The sequence below is a fragment of the Panthera onca genome, chromosome C1 (genome assembly GCF_046562875.1).
Source record: "Panthera onca isolate mPanOnc1 chromosome C1, mPanOnc1 haplotype 2, whole genome shotgun sequence".
Taxonomy (NCBI): domain Eukaryota; kingdom Metazoa; phylum Chordata; class Mammalia; order Carnivora; family Felidae; genus Panthera; species Panthera onca.
The window spans coordinates 74,193,224-74,212,210 of NC_138346.1; the positions used below are offsets into that span (position 1 = coordinate 74,193,224).

The 18,987-nt window shown below is 40.1% G+C and overlaps 1 protein-coding gene across 4 annotated transcripts in view; it reads left to right on the top strand.

Annotated features, from left to right (window-relative positions):
- The window catches only part of ACVR1 (activin A receptor type 1), a 145,377-nt gene that overhangs the window by 48,245 nt on the left and 78,145 nt on the right, over positions 1–18,987 (top strand). Inside the window, exon 1 of one of the 4 annotated variants that reach the window (XM_078451283.2) lies at positions 4,665–4,767. The exons of 1 other annotated variant lie outside the window; for it this stretch is intronic. The gene's annotated coding sequence lies outside the window, so the exon portion shown is untranslated. Of the gene's footprint in view, positions 1–4,664; positions 4,888–12,045; positions 12,086–18,987 lie in introns of those variants that run through there. 2 more of the 4 variants (XM_078451282.1, XM_060626765.3) reach the window with 2 other exon arrangements.

An 18,987-nucleotide genomic window follows, 5' to 3' on the forward strand; every position in this document is an offset into this window, starting at 1 on the left:
CTGTCTGCTGCTACCAGTGAGTCATCCTTGCAAATAAAATAAGTTTATATACATAGCATATTGTATACAAATCCTGTGAGTGGTATTCCAAGAAATATGTTTCTGAAGCAGAGTAAGTCTTGGAAATGGCAACTGCAACATGGGATTCGGTGTAGTGCGGTTAACCTTCCTCATCGATCCAAATGCAGGTTATTTCAGAGGTCAACAAACTTTTTCTCCAAAGGGCCAGATAGTAAATATTTTAGGCCCTGCAAGGCATATGGACTCTGTCAGAACTATCAGCTCTGCTGTTTTAGTGTGAAAGCAGCCGTAGACTATACGTAAAATGAACAAGTGGGGCTGTGTTCCAATGAAACGTTTGTTTACCAAAACAGACTGCAGGCTGGATTTGGCCAGCTATTGGAATACTACCCAATAATGTTCACTGGCATTTCCTAGCATTTGAATATTTGTTATAGGCTACAATCCTTTGTAAATAACACTACTTCTTACATATGTAACATTTAAAAAACAAAAAAATATATATCCATAATAATGAGTAAAGAGTATTTAGAAGTATTTTAAGAAAAGCTATAATTTGGGGAATTCTGGAGAAATTCCTGGAAATTCCCATTTCTCATCCCTAAGTCCCAAAGATTAGTATCTGTTGAGAATTTGGATACGCCTGGAGAAGGGGATCTGCTATATCTCCATGCTCCTCTCTGCTTCCTGGTTCAGTCAGCTTTTATCTTTTCTCAGCTTTGTATGGCTTTCCTTGTTTTTTTTTTTTTTTTTTTCCCCCTGCTCCATGGTGTCCCCTGAGTTTATCAGTTGTCTAGGGCATGTGACCTAGATTTGTTCCACTGGGAAAGTGGTAATCTTGGGAACTGGCTGATATCTCCATTGCCTTTCTCCAGCATTACTAAGCAATCATACCTGTCTTTCTCATGTATTGAAGTGTCTGGAATAGATTATTCTTCAAGGATACTCGACATTGGTTGTAGTGAGACAAGAGGACATTTGTAGTGTGATTTTGTAGATGACTTGTGTTATTGTTTGGGATTGGTGTGCTTTCTGCTGTTCCTACCACAGTGCTTTAGCACTTTCTATTATTCTAAGGAGTAGAAAACAGGAAAGGGAACTGAGAATATTTACTATGAGCATTCAGCTCCGTTCTTATAAACAGTCACGATGCAATTTTACTTAATGGCAATTAACATAGATTTTGGAGTCTGAAAAACTTGATTCTTGGTTTTGCCACTTATTAAAAATTATGATCTTGGGCAGTTTTACTTAACCTCTCTAACATTGTTTTCTTATCTTTCAAGGGGGAATAATAACACCTTCCTCAGTTTTTGTGCTGTTAGGGTTAAATCAGATAATGCAAGTGTGCAGTTAGCATGGTTCTAGAACTAAGGGCTCACTAAACTTTCAAAGGTGGAAGGTATTTACCCTGTGTCATGGGAAAGGAACCTGAAACCCATAGAAGTTAAATGATTTGGGGAAGATCACATTAAGTAGGTTGGAAAACTGGGTTTGGCTCTTCCCTAAGTCCATGTTCTTACAACCATATGGTGCTTCTTAAAGTAATTTCAGTTAACGGTAGTTTTACAGCAAGATCCACCATGGTTTATTTGGGTTATGGGGCTGGGTAGATAAACAGGGAAGGTATGGGTTGATGTCTTCTTTTTTTTTTTTAATTTTTTTAAATTTTTATTTATTTTTGAGACAGGGAGAGACAGAGCATGAACGGGGGAGGGTCAGAGAGAGAGGGAGACACAGAATCTGAAACAGGCTCCAGGCTCTGAGCTGTCAGCCCAGAGCCCGATGCGGGGCTCAAACTCACGGACCGCGAGATCATGACCTGAGCCGAAGTCGGACGCTTAACCGCCTGAGCCACCCAGGCGCACCTTTTTTAATTGAAGTATAATTGGCATAAAACAGTATCTTAGTTTCAGGTAGATAACACAATGATTCGAAATTTATGTATATTGCAAAGTGATCACTACAATGAGTTTCCTTAACATCCATCACCATACTAGGGATGATGTCTTGAAAGGGCAAGACTTTTCGGTATTTGGAAGCTGCAATTTCTGAAGGCCAAGGATACAGTTATAATTAAATAGTTGAGGAAACTTGTCCTGAATTTTTTTTTCTTCCTGTTGCTTAGCTGCTATGTTGACTGCCAAGAACTTGTTTAAGTATCTTTTATGCTTGCCTGTTACTCGGGTCCCATCATATTACAATAACTTTTAAGAAACTATGCATGCTCTCTTAAATTGGATTAAAGAAAAGTATACTGCTATGTTAAACCTGCATTTGGAGTAAGAACTCTTTTTTTTTATTTCTCTTTCTCCCCTTTCCTCACTCTCACCCTTCACCACTTCACAGGAATGTGCCTCTAGCTTCTATAAAGGGTCAGATTTTCATATGGCACGATTAGCCACCAATAATTAAACCTCAATAGCCAAACAAATGAGTTGGCTAAGATTTTAGGAAAAAACTCAGCTCAATGGAAGTTTCGGGACAAGATGCTGAAGTTTGCTACATAGATATTTTTATAGCACTTCCCCCTCTCCCCCTCTCTTCTCTCTCTTTCTTTTGGTTTGTTTTTATTTTTTTAATCACTCTTGGGGTTTTGTGCATAACTGCTTTCCACTACCTTTCAGGCTCTGCCAAGCTTGCTTATTGGCATGAAGTATATTTGTGGGGAGATGGGTCCTGAGTAGAACGTTTGAAGACCTAAGTTTTTGGCATTTGCTCTCCACTTAGCTCCCTTTTCACCAACCTGTTCTTCCTTGTGGTACACCACCGTTTTGACTTCAATCCATGGTTGAGAGCCTGATGAATTCTAAAGCAAATCTTCAATTACGTTTAATTTGAAGAGTTTTATCCGATAACTCCTGAGCACCAACTATGTGTTAGGTATTGGGAAGGAATGATATAGCAGAAGGATAATATGTGAATCTCTTCTAGTTTTAAATTGGCTGTGAGACAAACCTTGTTCAAGGCAGGGGATCAAGTGCCAGGTTGAGTCATATAGAGTAAAAATACTGGAGGAATCGGAATGGAAAGATCTGGACAAAAGAAGAATCCTTAGAGAAGGCTGAACAGAGACAGGAGAAGCTGAGCCTGCTCTTGAAGGAATTCCTTGCGGTGAAGGTAATAGGTAAGACTGGGGAGTTGGAAGGGAAATAGAAGCACCTTTGTAATTAAACAGTCAATCTCTGACCGTTCTTCGGATGATTCTTGTTTTGAAAGAATCAGGAAAATATGCACCCGTGTTTCCTTATTTTCCTATTGTCTAAAGCCCCTTCCCAAACAGTACCTATGACTTAAAGACATGGTTAGTGCCAGGCGGGGTAGCTTAACAGCGGCCCCCTTCTAAAACACAGTTTTTTGCCCAAGGGGAAGGCAACGTCAATGTGAGACCCTGACCACCAAATTTCCCTGGCTCCAGCGGCCTGGAAAACACCGGGATTTTAGCAATTGGTTCTGAAACCGAAGGTTGTGGATGCTGCTTCACGAATGAGTCTGTTTTTACAGATGTCCACTCTAGAAATGGGTTTTTACCCTCTGACTTCACTAAATGATTGCTGAAAATGCAAAATTTCTGGTTGACTTTCCTATGGGGGAAATATTGTTGTCTTATTTTTTGTGTGCCTTTTACATAGCTAGGCTGTCTTTTCAAATTGGTTGTGAGCCTTCATTTAAACTGAAGCAAGGAAAGAGTTGGTATTAGTTGTAAAGCATTCCCCTTGAATTTCAAGGTTCATGTGGTTTTCCTTCCCAATAATTATTTAGGAATGCTGTATTTTGGGTTTGTTTTCTGCTTAGATTTATTTACATGAACGTTTTCTTGGCAAAATGTTCCCTGAGGTTAAAAACAAAAAAAAGGTGCTGTTTTTTTGAAAGGAGTAAGTTCTTCAGTGTTTTGTGTGACTTATTTGGATGGAAAAATTTGGTTCTAATAAAAATTTCCTCTTCCTTTGGCAAATGTTGATGTTTTTAAAGTCTTCCCAAAGGAAAGGGGAATTTGGGTGGCTTTGTGTTTTTTTGTTAGTTATCTAGACCCCTTCCCTTCCGCTTGTTGTTCTTTCCCCACTATTGTTTTATGAGCCTTTGAACTAGTTCTGTCTATGACTGAGAATGGGTTGGAAGTGGACCTAAACCAGATTGCTTCTGGGTGGGATACACAAGAAACTGGTTACTCTGGTGCAATGGGCTATCTAGGAGCAGCTGGGGGTCTGGAGAGAGACTTTCATTCTATACCTGTGTACCATTTGAGTGGTTTTGTTTTTAACCAAGTACATATAATAATTAATATGTACAAAGCCTTTTTTTTTTTTTTTTGCTGTTTTTGTAATGGGCTGGAGTCCATGGTATATGGGCTTTGAAAGAACTTGATTTTGAAGTTTACCAACATCCTGCGTGTCATTGTTTTTCAGCTCCTTCCATATTTGCCTCAGTTGTAAATTGGCCTTAGTTTTGGGGTCCCAACTGAAAGGCTTGTCAGGTGTGCACTTTGAGCCAGCACACTCACAACTGCAGAATTTTCTTCTCTTAGCTGGTGTTCTTTTCTTTTTCCCAAACTGCAGCCCGGAGCCGCTTGTGAGTGTCACATTGCCGGAGCAGAACTACTGGGAAGCTTTTTCCTCCAGGAGACTCCAGGAGCACCTCTCCCACTCCGCTGGTCTCCGGTGAATGGGGGGCGAGAGAGCGGAGCTCTGAACCAGAGCGCCCTGCCCGAGGGACCGTGGCGCGACATGACGGGGCACCAGCCCTAAGGTAGCTGAGTCAGCTTACCCAGGAGCTCTCCGGAGCAGCGTTGCCAGAGAGAGCCAGCTCTAGAGCCATTTCAACAGATCACCTCGTTTAATGCTCTTTGGCAGAGATCAAATCTACACGGTAAATTCTTAGCCACAGTGATTATTTCGTTGGTTTATATGAATCCAGTATAAAAAGGTTAGGACTCTAGCCTCACAGTGCTTAATTCTTGCGTTGCCTTGAAGGTGGGCTTCTCTCTCTCTGTCTCTGTGGCGGAGCTGCTCGGTTATTCTTTAACTTTGGTCAGTTTATTCCAATATTATCAATATTTCCCTACATATGAAATACTTCTCCCGTTCTTTCCCCCTTACGGGGCCACTTTTCTTTTTTTTCTCTTTCAGACGGACTATGTTTCATGGCAGTTTTAGAATGACAGCAAGATTGAGCAGAAAGTACAGAAATTCTCCTGTTCCCCCTGGCCCCATACACAACCTCTCCCACTGCAGCAGGACCCCCTTTTTTCGCCCCTTTGCTTTCCATGGTTTGTTGCCCACAGTCAGCCGTGGTCAGCAGATGAAGCAGATGATCCTCCTTCTGATACATGGTCAGCAGGTCAATAGTAGTCTAATGCTAGGTCACAATGCCTACGTCATTCGCCTCACTTCATCCTATCATGTAGGCATTTTATGTCACATCACCACACGAAGGGTGAGGTATTGTGCATAGAAAATATTTTGAGAGAGAGAGAGAGAGAGAGAAAACGTTTACATAACTTTTATTATAGTCCTGTATGTTGTCATTGTTTTATTTCACTATTAGTTGTTGTTGATCTTCTCCTGTGCCTAACTTACACATTAAATGTTATCTTAGGTATGTATGTGTAAGAAAAAAACATGGCATATATAGGTTTTGGTACTATCCATGATTTCAGGCATCCATTGGAGGTCTTGGAACGTATCCCTCATGGATAAGGAGGGACTACTGTATCAGTGTAGTGGTACATTAATTACAGTTGTTGAGCCTGTGTTGACACATCATTATCACCCAATGCCCATGGTTTTACATTAGGGTTCACTCTTGGTGTTGTTTGTTCCATAGGTTGGGGACAAATGTATAATGACCCTATCCACCATTTCCAGTATCAAACAGAAAAATTTCACTGCCCTGAAAATCCTCTGTGCTCCATCTATTAATAATTCTTCTCGGGCTGCCTGGGTGGCTCAGTTGGTTAAGCGGCCGACTTCGGCCCAGGTCATGATCTCGCGGTCCGTGAGTTCGAGCCCCGCGTCGGGCTCTGTGCTGACAGCTCAGAGCCTGGAGCCTGTTTTAGATTCTGTGTCTCCCTCTCTCTGACCCTCCCCTGTTCATGCTTTGCCTCTCTCTGTCTCAAAAATAAATAAACGTTAAAAAAAAAATTAAAAAAAAAAAATTAGTCTCTCCCCCAGTCACCCTCTGGAAACTACTGATCTTTTTATTGTCTCCATACTTTTACCTTTTCCAGAACTACATTTTCATAATATGCTTCCTATGGAGTATTTTGAAATCTATATAAAGCAGTCTTGCTATCATTGTGTTAAGCTATAGGGGTAATACAAATATTTTTATTTTATTTTATTTTAAAGATTTTATTTTGAGTAACCTCTACATCCAGTGTGGAACTTGAACTCGCAACCCTGTGATCCAGAGTCGCATGCTTGGGGTGCCTCAGTGGCTCAGTTTGTTAAGCACCCGATTCTTGATTTCAGTTTAGTTCGTGATGTTGCAGTTTGTGAGGTTACGCCCTGCTTGGGATTCTCTCTCTTCCTCTCTCTCTGCCCCTCCCCTGCTCATGCTCTCTCTCTCTCTCTCTCTCTCAAAATAAATAAACATTAAAAAAAAAGAGAAAGAGGGGTGCCTGGGTACCTGGGTGGCTCAGTCGGTTGAGCGTCCAACTTCAGCTCAGGTCATGATCTCGCAGTTCTTGAGTTCGAGCCCCACGTCAGGCTCTGTGCTGACAGCTCAGAGCCTGGACCCTGCTTCAGATTCTGGGTCTCCCTCTCTCTCTGCCCCTTCCCTGCTCATACTCTGTCTTTCTCTGTCCCTCAAAAATGAATAAATGTTAAAAAAAAAAAAAGAGTTGCATGCTCTACTGACAAAGCCAGCTGTGCACCCCACAAATACCTACTTTAGAATAGAGTCTATAAGATGTTTCTGTGAGGGGAGGCCTGAAGTGCTAAATATTGGTGGGTGTGTCTCTTGAGCTGAGTGTTCAGGTTGCTCAGATATGGTTGGAAACTTGCATATAGACACAGAAACACGTAACTCAGGATTCAGGCTTGTAGAGGTCAGTCTATGCAGCCTCCTTGGTTCAACACTTTTGGAAAGTCTCCAGTACCTGTCCGACATTTTTGTTTTGTTTTGTTTTGTTTTGTTTTTAAAGGAAAGTCTAATTTACTATTTTTAAAAACTTTATTCTTTATATAAATAGTTTATTTTTGATTATTTAATTGCAAGTATTACAAAACAGTATAAAATACAGACATAGGTACAGGTAAAATTTCCTCTCTGTCTTTGCTCTTTTGCCCATAGCTGATAATTTGAAACACATACTTACTCATACACAGATCTTATCGTATTACAAACAGTATGCATATTCATTATGTTGAAAGCTTGATGAACATGACTATACATTTTGTTTTACAAGTTGCTTTTTCCTTCCACTTGATAAGTTGTGGACATTTTCCCTTTCAAGAAGAATTTTTCCTTTTAAGCAGAATGTCAGTCTAAATAATGACTGCTTAGTGTTCCTTAGAAGGCTGTAACGTAATAACCGGTCCTCAAGTGAGGGGTTAGCCTATAATTTAAAGGGGGGATGCGGGGGGAGACCTTTCGCATTAGGCAGAAAACAAAAGCCACGGCTGTTGACATTGGACTTTTAGTCTTAACGATGTGAGTTTTTATTTTCCAAGGCAGATGATGCACAGCTTTGGATTGTTGCCCAGGTGACAGTTATGGCAATGTTTCATCTTCTGTGTGACTGTAAGGAACTTCTTAGGCACCAGGCTGTGTTAATATATTAGTGGAATTGTTGATTCTGGCTACCATTCTTGGAGCATTTTGAAATATTTTCATGCCCATTTAAGGTGGGCATGAGGTTGAATTAGTTTTAAGAGGAAGTAATGAATAACAGGGACGGAACTAAGAGACTGACTTTATTTTGCATATGTATTTGTTTGAACGAGTAGGAGATGATGGTGTTTGTTAATTGCTAACCCTGTGATTCTTAATTATGAAACAGGGTTAAGACTATTCAGCTCACTGGTTTTCCAAGTGTGTTTGACAGTAAGAATCGCCAGAGAAGTGGTCAGATTTCTAGGGGTTAGAGATAAATATTTGTAATGTTTTTACTTGGTAAAATATTTATATTCAGAAGGTGATACAATCAATGTTTATAAGATTAAAAAGGTACAAAAGTGAGAAAAAATAAGCCTCACTCCTCCCCATCTCCCAAGTGCCCAATTATTCTTCCTAGAGGCAATTCCTACCAAAAATTCCTACCAATTTTTTGTGTTTTCTTTCAGGGATTTCAGGGCATATATAATATACAGCACATAACCTACAGATTATTGCAATTTCTTTTGTGTGTGTGTGTGTGGTTTTTTTTAACCCAGATGGTAACAATATATACTATTTTGTACCTTTTTTCACTGAGATAAAATTTCTTGGAAGATCTTCCATATTAATACTGCATTCTTTTCTTTTTAATTTTTTAAATGTTCATTTTTGAGCGAGAGCGAGCATGAGTGAGTGGGGGAGAGGCAGGAAGAGAGGGGGACAGAGGATCCGAGGTGAGCTCCCCACTGACAGCACAGAGCCTGACACGGGGCTCAAACTCACAAAGTGCAAGATCATGACCTGAGCAGAAGTCAGACGCCCAACCGACTGAGCCACCCAGGTACCCCAATACTGCATTCTTTTTTAATGGATGCCTAGTATTCCACTGTGGACCAGTGCTGTAATTTATTTAACCACTGCTATGTTGATGGCCATCTAGATCCCTTCTAGTTTTTTATTGTGAACACGGCTGTAGGGAATAACCTTGGACATATAATATTTCAAACAGGGTCACGAACATATCTGTAGGATCCATTTCTTGCAGTAGAACTGCTATGTAAAAGGGTACACACGTTTTAAATTTTGTATAAATTTATTGCCAAGTTGCTCTGCTCATTGAGCTTGTGGAGTTTTTGATTTCAACAGCAGTGGATGAGAACACTGCTTCCGCATACCCTTGCTGATCACAGTATGATTGTCAAAGGTGTTTTTCTTTGCCAAATAGATAGGTGAGAAATGACAGTTTAATGTAGCTTTAGTTTGCATTTTTATTTCTGTTGACATCGAGCATCTTTTCATAATTTTAAACACTTTCCAATTGTGTTCCTTGTACGTTGGTGTCCTTTGTCTATTTTCCTATTGGGTTATTGATTTTTTTTTATCAGTTCATAGGTGTTCCTATGCATTAACAAAATTAAGTGTGACAAGTGATATTTATGTTTTGTCATTTGCACAGAAATAATTATTGTGCTGTGCATATTATTTAAAATCGTGTATATTTAAATATACCAATTTATTCACTCAGCAAATACTTATCGAATGCCTCTTATGTATTAGGCACTTGTTCTGGGCAGCTGTGTATATATAATAGTGAAGAAAACAGATCCCAATTCTTGCTACATGGAGCTTACATTGTAGTGGAAGAGACAGTCAATAAAAGATGTTCAAAAACATTTGTAGCGCTACATAGATAATCAAACTTTCTGTGACTTCAGGAATTTGTATCACAGGAAAAAGACCTTTTCCATTTCTAAACTAAAAATCTATCTCATGGTGCCTTGTATGTCATGTGGCTCGGTGTTTTTTAGGTTTAAATCTTTGATCCATCTGGAATGTTAGGTATGAATCCAACTTAATTTTTCTCTATTAATTAGGATAAGGCTGAGTTGCTGTAACCAGGGGATATGCTATGGTTCAAGGAACATGGAAGTTGATTTTTGTCCTCACCTAAAGGTACCGGTGTGAACAAACCAGGTCAGCAGACCAGCCCCTATCCACTGGTCATTGAGACTTATGTTCCTTCTGTCCAGTATTTATCTGCATGGTCATAGATGGGTTGCTCCTGTATCTGGGCTCCCTCCATGCAAAGGACAATGGAGAAAGTCCAGGGCAAGTGATCAGAAGTTGCACATACACCACTTATACTTCCATTGGTGAGAACGTGGTCTTGGGGTGCATCAAGCTGCAAGGGAGAGTGGGGAATGCAGTCTCTGTGGGTCAGCATGTGCCCAAGAAGCAGCCAAGAAGGAATTTTAGTGAGAAATTAGTGGTCTCTGTCACACTGGCTACTTGTTCCAATTTTACTGAAAGTCCCAATTTTTCTTCTTTGATTTCTTTTGTATTCTATATTCTCCTGTACATCTTGGTCCATTTTTGGGGTATCCATTTAGTTTTACTGATCTATCTGCCCATGCATGTACCAGGATCACAGCTTTTTAACTCTCAGAGCTTATGGGTGTTACTCCTTGTGATGGGGGCAGTTCCATTTTGCAGAATTTTCATATTTTCTTTAAGTTCCATTTGGTGGAATTTTAAAGTGCCATTTCACAGAATATTCATTCATGTCTATTTTCATGTGTGAGGTTTTAAAAAGTATATGGGCACTTGGGGTGCCTGCGTGGCTCAGTTGGTTAAGCATCTGACTCTTAATTGTGGCTCAAGTCATGATCTCACTGTTGTGAGATCAAGCCCCACATCTGGCTCCGTGCTGAGTGTGGAGCCTGCTTGCGATTCTCTCTCTCCCTCTCTCTCTGCCCCTGTTCTGCTTACTCTTTCTCTCTCTCAAAATTAAAAAAAAAAAAAAAATTAAAAATACATGAACTTTAAAATAATCATATCTAGTCACCACTCTCTCCCCTGTAAGAAGAACACCTGCTGATATCATTGTCGGGATTGTTATATGTATATATACGAGGGCTCACATCTTTATGATTTTAATTTTTGTTGCTTGATGATAGCTTTACACTGTGCTTGGGAAACATTGATCTGGACTCTACAATCACCCTATATCCTTGGCCCATGAAACTTCTATAATTGAAGGAGGAGAGAGGAAGGACCGACCTATCATACGATGTATTAATTTTATTTAATACTTGATTTCTGATTATGACTAGCTAACTCATGCCTATTTCTCTATTAACAGTTAATAAACTTGGAACTTGCAAAAACAGTTTTCATGTTGAAGATAAAAAATAGTTGATATTTCAAAAGTTTATTTACAAAACCTTATTTATGTCACAGAACTGGGGAGATTTTTGTGTATATATACGATACACAGTGCTGTTACTTCCTGAGAGAGAGAGAGAGAGAGCGAGAGCGAGCATGCGTGTGTGTCTGTGTGTGTGTTTTATCATGAATGTGCCCTTTTTTCTGTTTTTGTTTTTGTTTTTTAACAGCACACATTCTGCTTTGGTCTTCTTTTTATCTTTTTATTATAAGATCAAACACAGCTATCCACATAAAGCATACGTAGTTTAGGGAATTATTATAAAGGGAATATTTTTTGTGACCACCACACAGATCAAGAGAGAGAGTATTAGCAGTTTCCCTTGAGCCCCTGGTGTGTCCCAGGCCAGACATAGCCCCTCTCTCCCTCCAGAAGTCACTGCTTTCTTCACTTCTGTAATAATTGCTCTGTTGCCTTTCTTTATGGTTTTATTACCCATGTGTGCATACCTAGCCCTGTACTCTAGTCTTGAGCATCCTTTTATGTCTTTTAAGTCTCTCAAACCTCAGGTTCCCCCAGCAACCCTTTCCTTTCCTTCTTTCCTTATAGTTTATCTGTTGAAGAACTCATCCATTTGATCTCTAATTTCCTACTGGCTGGATTTGGTGATGGTAACCATGGTTCAATTCAACTTGTTCTTTTTCTTTTAGTGAGAAGTGGTGTTTTAACTCCACTGTCTGGGCACTAGGAATACATACTGCCTAGGTCATTGTTTCTAGGCCTTTTAGTAGACAAAGGATAACTATATATAGAATACTTTGTAAGTTCATACTGATGCTTCCAATTCAAATTGAGTTTATATGGTTCTTACTTAACCTTTTCTCTATTACATGTATATTTCCTTTATTTCACACACAGATTTCTGGTTCTCCGAAACAGCGGGAGATGCTAGAATTCGAATATACCATAGTAACTCATTTGCTTTCTGCCACATTATACACAGAGTATTCTCAGTACTGCCACAATCCTAACACTGAACCTCTCGTTATAATAACGGAAAGCAGTGAAAACAACTTATTGGTATGCTATTCCCATTTTCCCTGTAATTTTTTTTTTGTGGGGGGGGGGGAATGCAGGGGATGTTTATAGTTGAAAATCAGGCAAATTGAAACACTGATTAGCTTTTAGATGATATTTGGAAGAGGGATACTTTTAATTTTGTTAGGTGAGATGTTGATTTTATAGTTGTATTTAGAAGAAGTCCTTATTTGTGAGAGAATTTGCGGGTGAAATGATGTGACATCTGGGATGCTCATTAAAATACCACAGGAAGAAAATGGGCAGAACAGAGGAAATAAGATCACTTATTTTTGAAACTAGATGGTAGGATGGTGCTTATGATTAAACCTGGGGGGTCAAAAATCGGGTTTTTTAAATACTTTTCAGTTTTTATGTAATTTGAAATATCTGATACAATTTTTTAAATTAATTTTGTAAACAATGGAAAGACAAGGACATATGGTGGGAGAAGAAGGTGGTAAGGATAGGAGTATACGAGTAACGAATGGGCGATCCCATTCTCTACCTGGTGGTTCAGTCTCAGCTTGGTGGCCTTGATGCTAAGGAATTGGGTACCATCTTGAGTGAGAAGAGGGAGCAGAGATGTGAGGCCCTGTGGGAAACTAAGATTTCAGGGATGAGTGGCAGAAGAGGAAAACCCCATCCAAGGAAACTGAAAAGGTCCAAACCATAAAAGTAAAGATCTAGGGAGAGGGGAGCCTTTGAATCCCAGCCAGGGAGGAACCCAGGGACAGAAGGGGGTCATCAGCAACACCATGTTGCAGAATGGGCAAGTGAGCCCCCCCCCCTATTCTCAGTACCACCTGAATTGCTGAGGGCTTGGGGGATTCCTGGGCCTCATGTCTGGTCAATCGAATCCAAATCTCAGATCCCTTACAGATATGAAGGATAAGGTAAGGTCTACAAAGAGACCCTTAACAAGAGGCACTTCAGTGATGGATTGGATAGAGGACTGGGAGCACATGGAAGGAGCAGATTGCTCTTGCTAGAAAGTTTTCTATGAAGGATGAAGAGGGTCAGTGTGGGAGGACTAGGGCCTGAGGTAGGAGGTGGCTGTCCAAATAGCTGTCACTTACAATAATAGAAGAGGTTTGTCTGTTAAAATGGAGAACGTGAATGGTTCCCCAGGCAAGATGGCCGAATGGTCAGGCTCAACATGAGCATCTGCCACCCCTCAACCGGAGAGATTATTTTTTGGCAAGAACTTGATTTTTGATGGTTCAGGGAAAGCTTGGAAATCATCATCATGGAATAGATGTTCCTTTGATTTGTTATTATTTTGAATTACGTATTAAAAGAGGAGAGGCGCCCAGGTCTTCAGTACCTTTGCTTCTCAAGTTCCATCAGGCCCTAGGGCCCATCCCTGAGGAAGAAGGAAGGAATGGGGTCTGCAGGACTGACCAGGCACTTGTTTTTGTCATTCAGGGCTCTCTTCGCTCCTCTTCTAAGTCTCTGATTTCTTTTTCTTGGTTTCCTTTCCTTCGTGCCCAGGTGGGCACTGTCATGTGCGTGGAACCTCTAAAATGTGTTGCCTGGTGTGGGGTGGTAGTTTTCAGTTATTTGCTTTGGGACTGTTGGAGGGATTCCCACATTTCACGATTTCATAATCACAGTCTTAGAAGGTTGTGGGGAGAGGACTGAGAATCCCGTTCCTCCTGTTTTCCTCGGCCGGGCTTCGGGTCTTTGTTTTGTTTTGAATAACAGATTGGATTCCTCATTTCTACCCTGTAGGCTTTCTACCTCACAGTACTTGGGAGCATCAGCTATTTCCTAGATTTCATTTCTTTCTCCCCACGTAGTAGAACTCATTTATTTTTACGTTTAACTTGCCATTAATTTCTTTTTTAGGTCACGGAGTGTTTGGGGTTGGGCGGGTGGTTTTTCAGTTCCTTCGGTTTTCTGGTCTCTCTCTGCCTGGGATGCAGAACCTCTCCCAGCCGTGACTCCCCTTCTCCTTGTTGTCTGTTGTGGTTACTTCAGTGCTAACCCGTTCGACTTATGCACTGTCCCTGTGTACACAGTTCCATTTTCTTTCTCATGATCGTATTTATACTTTTGATGGATATATTTAAATGAACAGCTGTGCATTTGTTGAGTCATACCACAATTATCTGATTCTGCTTTAGCTGCTCAACTGGCAAAAGCATATTTCAAGCTAAGTTGTGAGAGAATTCCATTAATCACATTCTAGTCCGGGGAGGGGAGAGGAAGAAGACCACTAAGAGAAGTCTTTGTAGAGATTGTTAATTAGTTACTCCATTATTTTAGAGTAGGTTGATTTAGTTGCTCTTTGAGGGGTCACCTGAAGAAACTTGACAAAGATGTAAATAACTATAAAGGTTTAATGATATCAGTCTTGTAAGCAAAATTCCGCGGAATCATTGCTGTGTAGATAAAGATAGTAGCTGGTGCTGGTCTGTTTAAACAGATAAGGGGTCCTTTAAAAGTGCTCCTTTCTGTAAAGACCAGTATTTTTGATTGAACATTTCATGAATTCATTGGCAGAGTATTTTGTTGTAAGCCTCCTGGACAGATAACCTATGATACCGAAGATGTTACAACTTTTCTTTTTGTTCAAATATATTAATTGCTAATTGTAACTCCGATTGAGTCTTTGGCTTCCACCAGTAGTATCTGTTTTTCTCTTGACACTTCCTTGGGGTTCTTTCTGGAGGTTATTAATAGGCATGGAAGCATGGCTTTCCAAATAGCATCAATAACTGTTAGAAGACTGGGGGTGGGAGGAGGAGATAATATGTCAATTTCTGACTGGTAGAAGATGTATTTTCAAGCTACAGAAGCTGTCTCAGAGGTCACTGGGGATGGCTCTGGGCAGATCGGCTGGTATCTGCAACTAGAGCTCCATGCGGTCCTTTCCAAATGGGATATTGTCCACCAGGGAGTTGTCTGGTATACCCGGAGTCTGCCAGCCGACTTTTTGTTTGGCTGCTTCTCTTGGATGACACCTTGGAAAACTGAAATCCAAGTTACAAAGGAGATCTTTTCATTTATCTCAAATACCTGGTTGCTACTATATTAAATTGAGAATGAGGAGTATTACCCTCCCCCAGTCATTTCCTTGCCAGGCTGTATACAATTCCTTAAACCTCCCCTCCCTCTCCCCACCTGAACCAAAGCGTAGCATAGACTAAGAAGTTAAAGTTACTGTGTCTTAATTGATATTGAGTGCCCAGTATGTGCCAGGCATGGCGATGTAGCCATGAGTTAGGTAGAATTTTTACTCTTGTGTTAAATATTAAAAAAAAAAAAAAAAAAAAAATATATATATATATATATATATATGTAATGTTTATTTTTTACTCTTGTGTTAAATACATATATATATGTAATATATAATATATACATATATGTAATATTTATTTATTTTTGACAGACAGAGCACAAGCAGGGAGGGGAGGGGTAGAGAGAGAGGGAGACAAAATCTGAAGCAGGCTTCAGGCTCTGAGCTGTCAGCACAGAGCCCAGTGTGGGGCTCGAACTCATGAGCCATGAGATTATGACCTGAGCCGAAGTCGGACGCTCAACCCACTGAGCTACCCAGGTGCCCCACTACTTATATTTTGATAAGTGGGGGAAGGAGGGATGGGAGAGGGGGGAACATAATAATGTGAACTAATAAATCAGCAAAACAGATTTCACAGTGCTAAGTGCTAGGAGAAAATTTGGCAGGGTAATATAATGTAAGGGCGAGGGCGGGAAGGTTTGAGGCGGGAATAGGCTTGAGTGTGTAGGTAGTATGGATGGGAAGGAAGGTTCTGGTCAGGCTGGCGTATAAAGGGTGGGTTTATTTGAGGTTTTATTGTTGCTTTTTTGTTTTTGTTTTTTTACCTCCACAGAAATATGCTCTAGTGTCTCCAATGTAAAAAAAAAAAAAAAAATACAGAAATATGCTCTAGTGTCTCCAATGTAAAAAAAAAAAAAAAAATGAGAGAGAGATACCTCCTTGGTACTGGTGTCTCTTTTATTTCATCCTAGCCTTCCCTCCAGCCTTCAAATTATTATAGGTTAATTATATTAGCCTTAGAATTGGGACAGTTTTATCAGACAGTAGTTGCCTGAAACACCATTTGTCCAGTAATGGGTACACAAGTCTGCACTATTAGGTGAAAGGGGAAACTTCAGGCATAGTTAGAAATGAGAAGACAGAGGGTCGAGGCAGCATCTGACTGAGGATTTAGGGAGGAAGTGCGATTTTAGATGGACTCCACAGTTGGGCATCCACAAGTTTTGTCTCGGGCCAGTGGTGGGGGGAGGGAATAGGGATAACAGGGTCCTTCCTACCACTGGGTAAAAAAAAGGAAAAATCGTTCCAGTCATAGTATGTGAACTAGAGGGAGAGGCATGAGCCCTGAGCTACCTAGGAGAATATAACAAAACAGCTGGGAGTTGATGGGGTCCTGTAAGTTGAAACAAAGCAGGAGAGCCATGGCTATTTGATACACAGGGAACGAAGTGGAAAATGAGGGACAGTTTCCATGCAGTCAAGCGTGTTGAAATAAAACCTAGTCTTTGGATACCAGTAAGGCATGCAGTGGGTGATCACAACATCAAAATCTCAGAAGCTTTGCTTAGTATTATCTGTAAATTGGGTAGGGGTGCAGCAAAGTCAGTTTCGTCCTGTATACATTTAAAATAAATTTACTGGGGACTCTTTGGTTCTTACATGCTAGCCTAACTTAAACCTTTCACTTTTCATTCAATGAAGGCTCATCTTCCCCACCCCCCAAAGCCCGTTCAGATTATATTGTTCTTTTCCTCTCCTTTCCAAGCCTTATCTTGGGTCCATCTGTCACAGCTGGAATGTTTGTAGTGTAACTCTTTCAGTCAAAACCCTTTCTTTCCTGAAATAATCTGTAATTATTTCCTCTAACTACAGGATGGACTGATCCAGGGGCTGGGTTTCAGTTCTATAGGACTTGTCCAAGAAGCTATTTGTATTCATCTATCGCGGAAGATCAAATTACATGCTAATATTCTGAAAGTAACATCCCACCAGAAACCCTGCAGCAGCAGTGAAGTCTATATAAAACCAAGCCCTGGCAACTTACACATTGCCAGTTCAGACACAGTGTGGTGTTAAATATATTTCACAGGTCATTTGTGAACTGGAGAAAAGTCCCTGACTTATATGGTATGATGGCTTCAGGTTAGCCTTTTTTTTTTTTTTTTCCAGCGTAACTGACAGCCCTCTTTTCACCCCTTCCACAGGTCCAGGTAGTTGCAAGCAAGCTGTCCTTGGGTTGTCTCTCTGCCTATTGAGCATAGAAGAGACAGAATTGTTGGTACATAATGGATGATTTTTGTCCTACTTGGGGGTGGTTGTTTTAAGTATACCCTCCTGCAAAGTTTCATGTCCAGAATTTGTCTTACTACTAACTCTGTCCCAAATGTGCCTGGCTTACACTAATTTCTGCTTTCATATTGAGATGTGAGCTACAGGAGAACCGGAGAGTGGGTTGAGAGGTGGGAGATGGAAACCACTTGATGAACAGTATCAGAGTGGCTTGGTTTTCCTTTCACATTTAGATCTTGTTTTCAGGAGTACAGAGATAATCTGAGTTTGCAGAGCCTATGAAATTAATTTTGAGGTTAGAGCAACGGAAAGAGGGCATGATTGAAAGATGGTCCAAATAGCCGTGAGTAAAGATTATTTTCTAAGAGGAAAATCAAGATGGTTAAAGCACAGAATGTGTTGAAACTTGGATAAAATGTTAAGGATGACAAACACACATTGCTAAACTGTGGCTGGCTGGTTTAATGAAGGTTGTAAGTCATGGTTTAATAACACCTGAACTCTGGTCAGGTGGTCTTAGGTTTAATCTTGTGTGCTTTAGCAAGTTACTTCTACCCACTCATGTTCTTATCTGTAAAATGGGATTAATATGAGTATTATTTTAGAGTATTTGAGGGAGAGATTGAATGAGACAGTGCATATGATCTCTAAGCACAGTGTCTGGCTAGTTAGTATGTGCCACTACTGTTAGGGTGAGAACTATGTAATGTTAACAGATAACAAGAGAAAACAGAATTACTCTTGCTCGTTTTCCTGCTCTGCCTCTACCTTTTATATTAAAGAGAATGAATTTGTTTTCCTAATGGAAGGCATGGCAGAGACCAATAAAGAAATACAAAGAAAAAAACTGGAAAAGTAGTGACAACCCTCACCAGTGATGAGAGAACAACCGCATGTAGATGGTGTAAAAGTTATTCAAAATTGGGAGAGGTGGGTGTACAACCTCGGCTTTTAAGATTCTTTCTAACTTGTAAATTGTTAGAAGATGAATTGAGGAGAGTATCAAGAAAGACCCTATTAAATAAGTACTCAGTAAATTATGTGTTGAACAAATGGACAGACCAAATGAGTTTAGACTGGTCCAGACAATGAACATTTTGTAGACCTTTCTGATGGGAAAGTATCTTAATTTGTCTTACAACTTTTCCTTCATCTCCAACATCTCAGATAACAAGCTGTTTGCTGTCCTTAAGTCTAGGTTTTAGGAATATCCTTCGTTCTAATAGTGGATTAGCAACTAGATTGCTTAATATGAGTTCCAAAAATTGAATATAGAAGTGTATTATACTCTTGTTTATTCTGTGATCAATATCAAAACGTTTTGTGATTTTGGGGGGAGAGGAGTTAATGTATTACAATGTGTCTCTGGCTCCTGTCCAGCTGTAAAAAATTGTGATGCATAAAACAAGTGCCACACTTGGTCTCAAGCCCACACGTGTTCAAAATTGAGCTCTTTGACTGGATATGTCTGATCTATAAATGGAGTTTAAAAAGTACCAGGGGATTTTGAAAGTGGATCTGTTCTGCCCTGGTGATATACCTGTTTGTAGCAGAAAAATCATGGGGCTGTTCCTTCTCCTAACTAAGA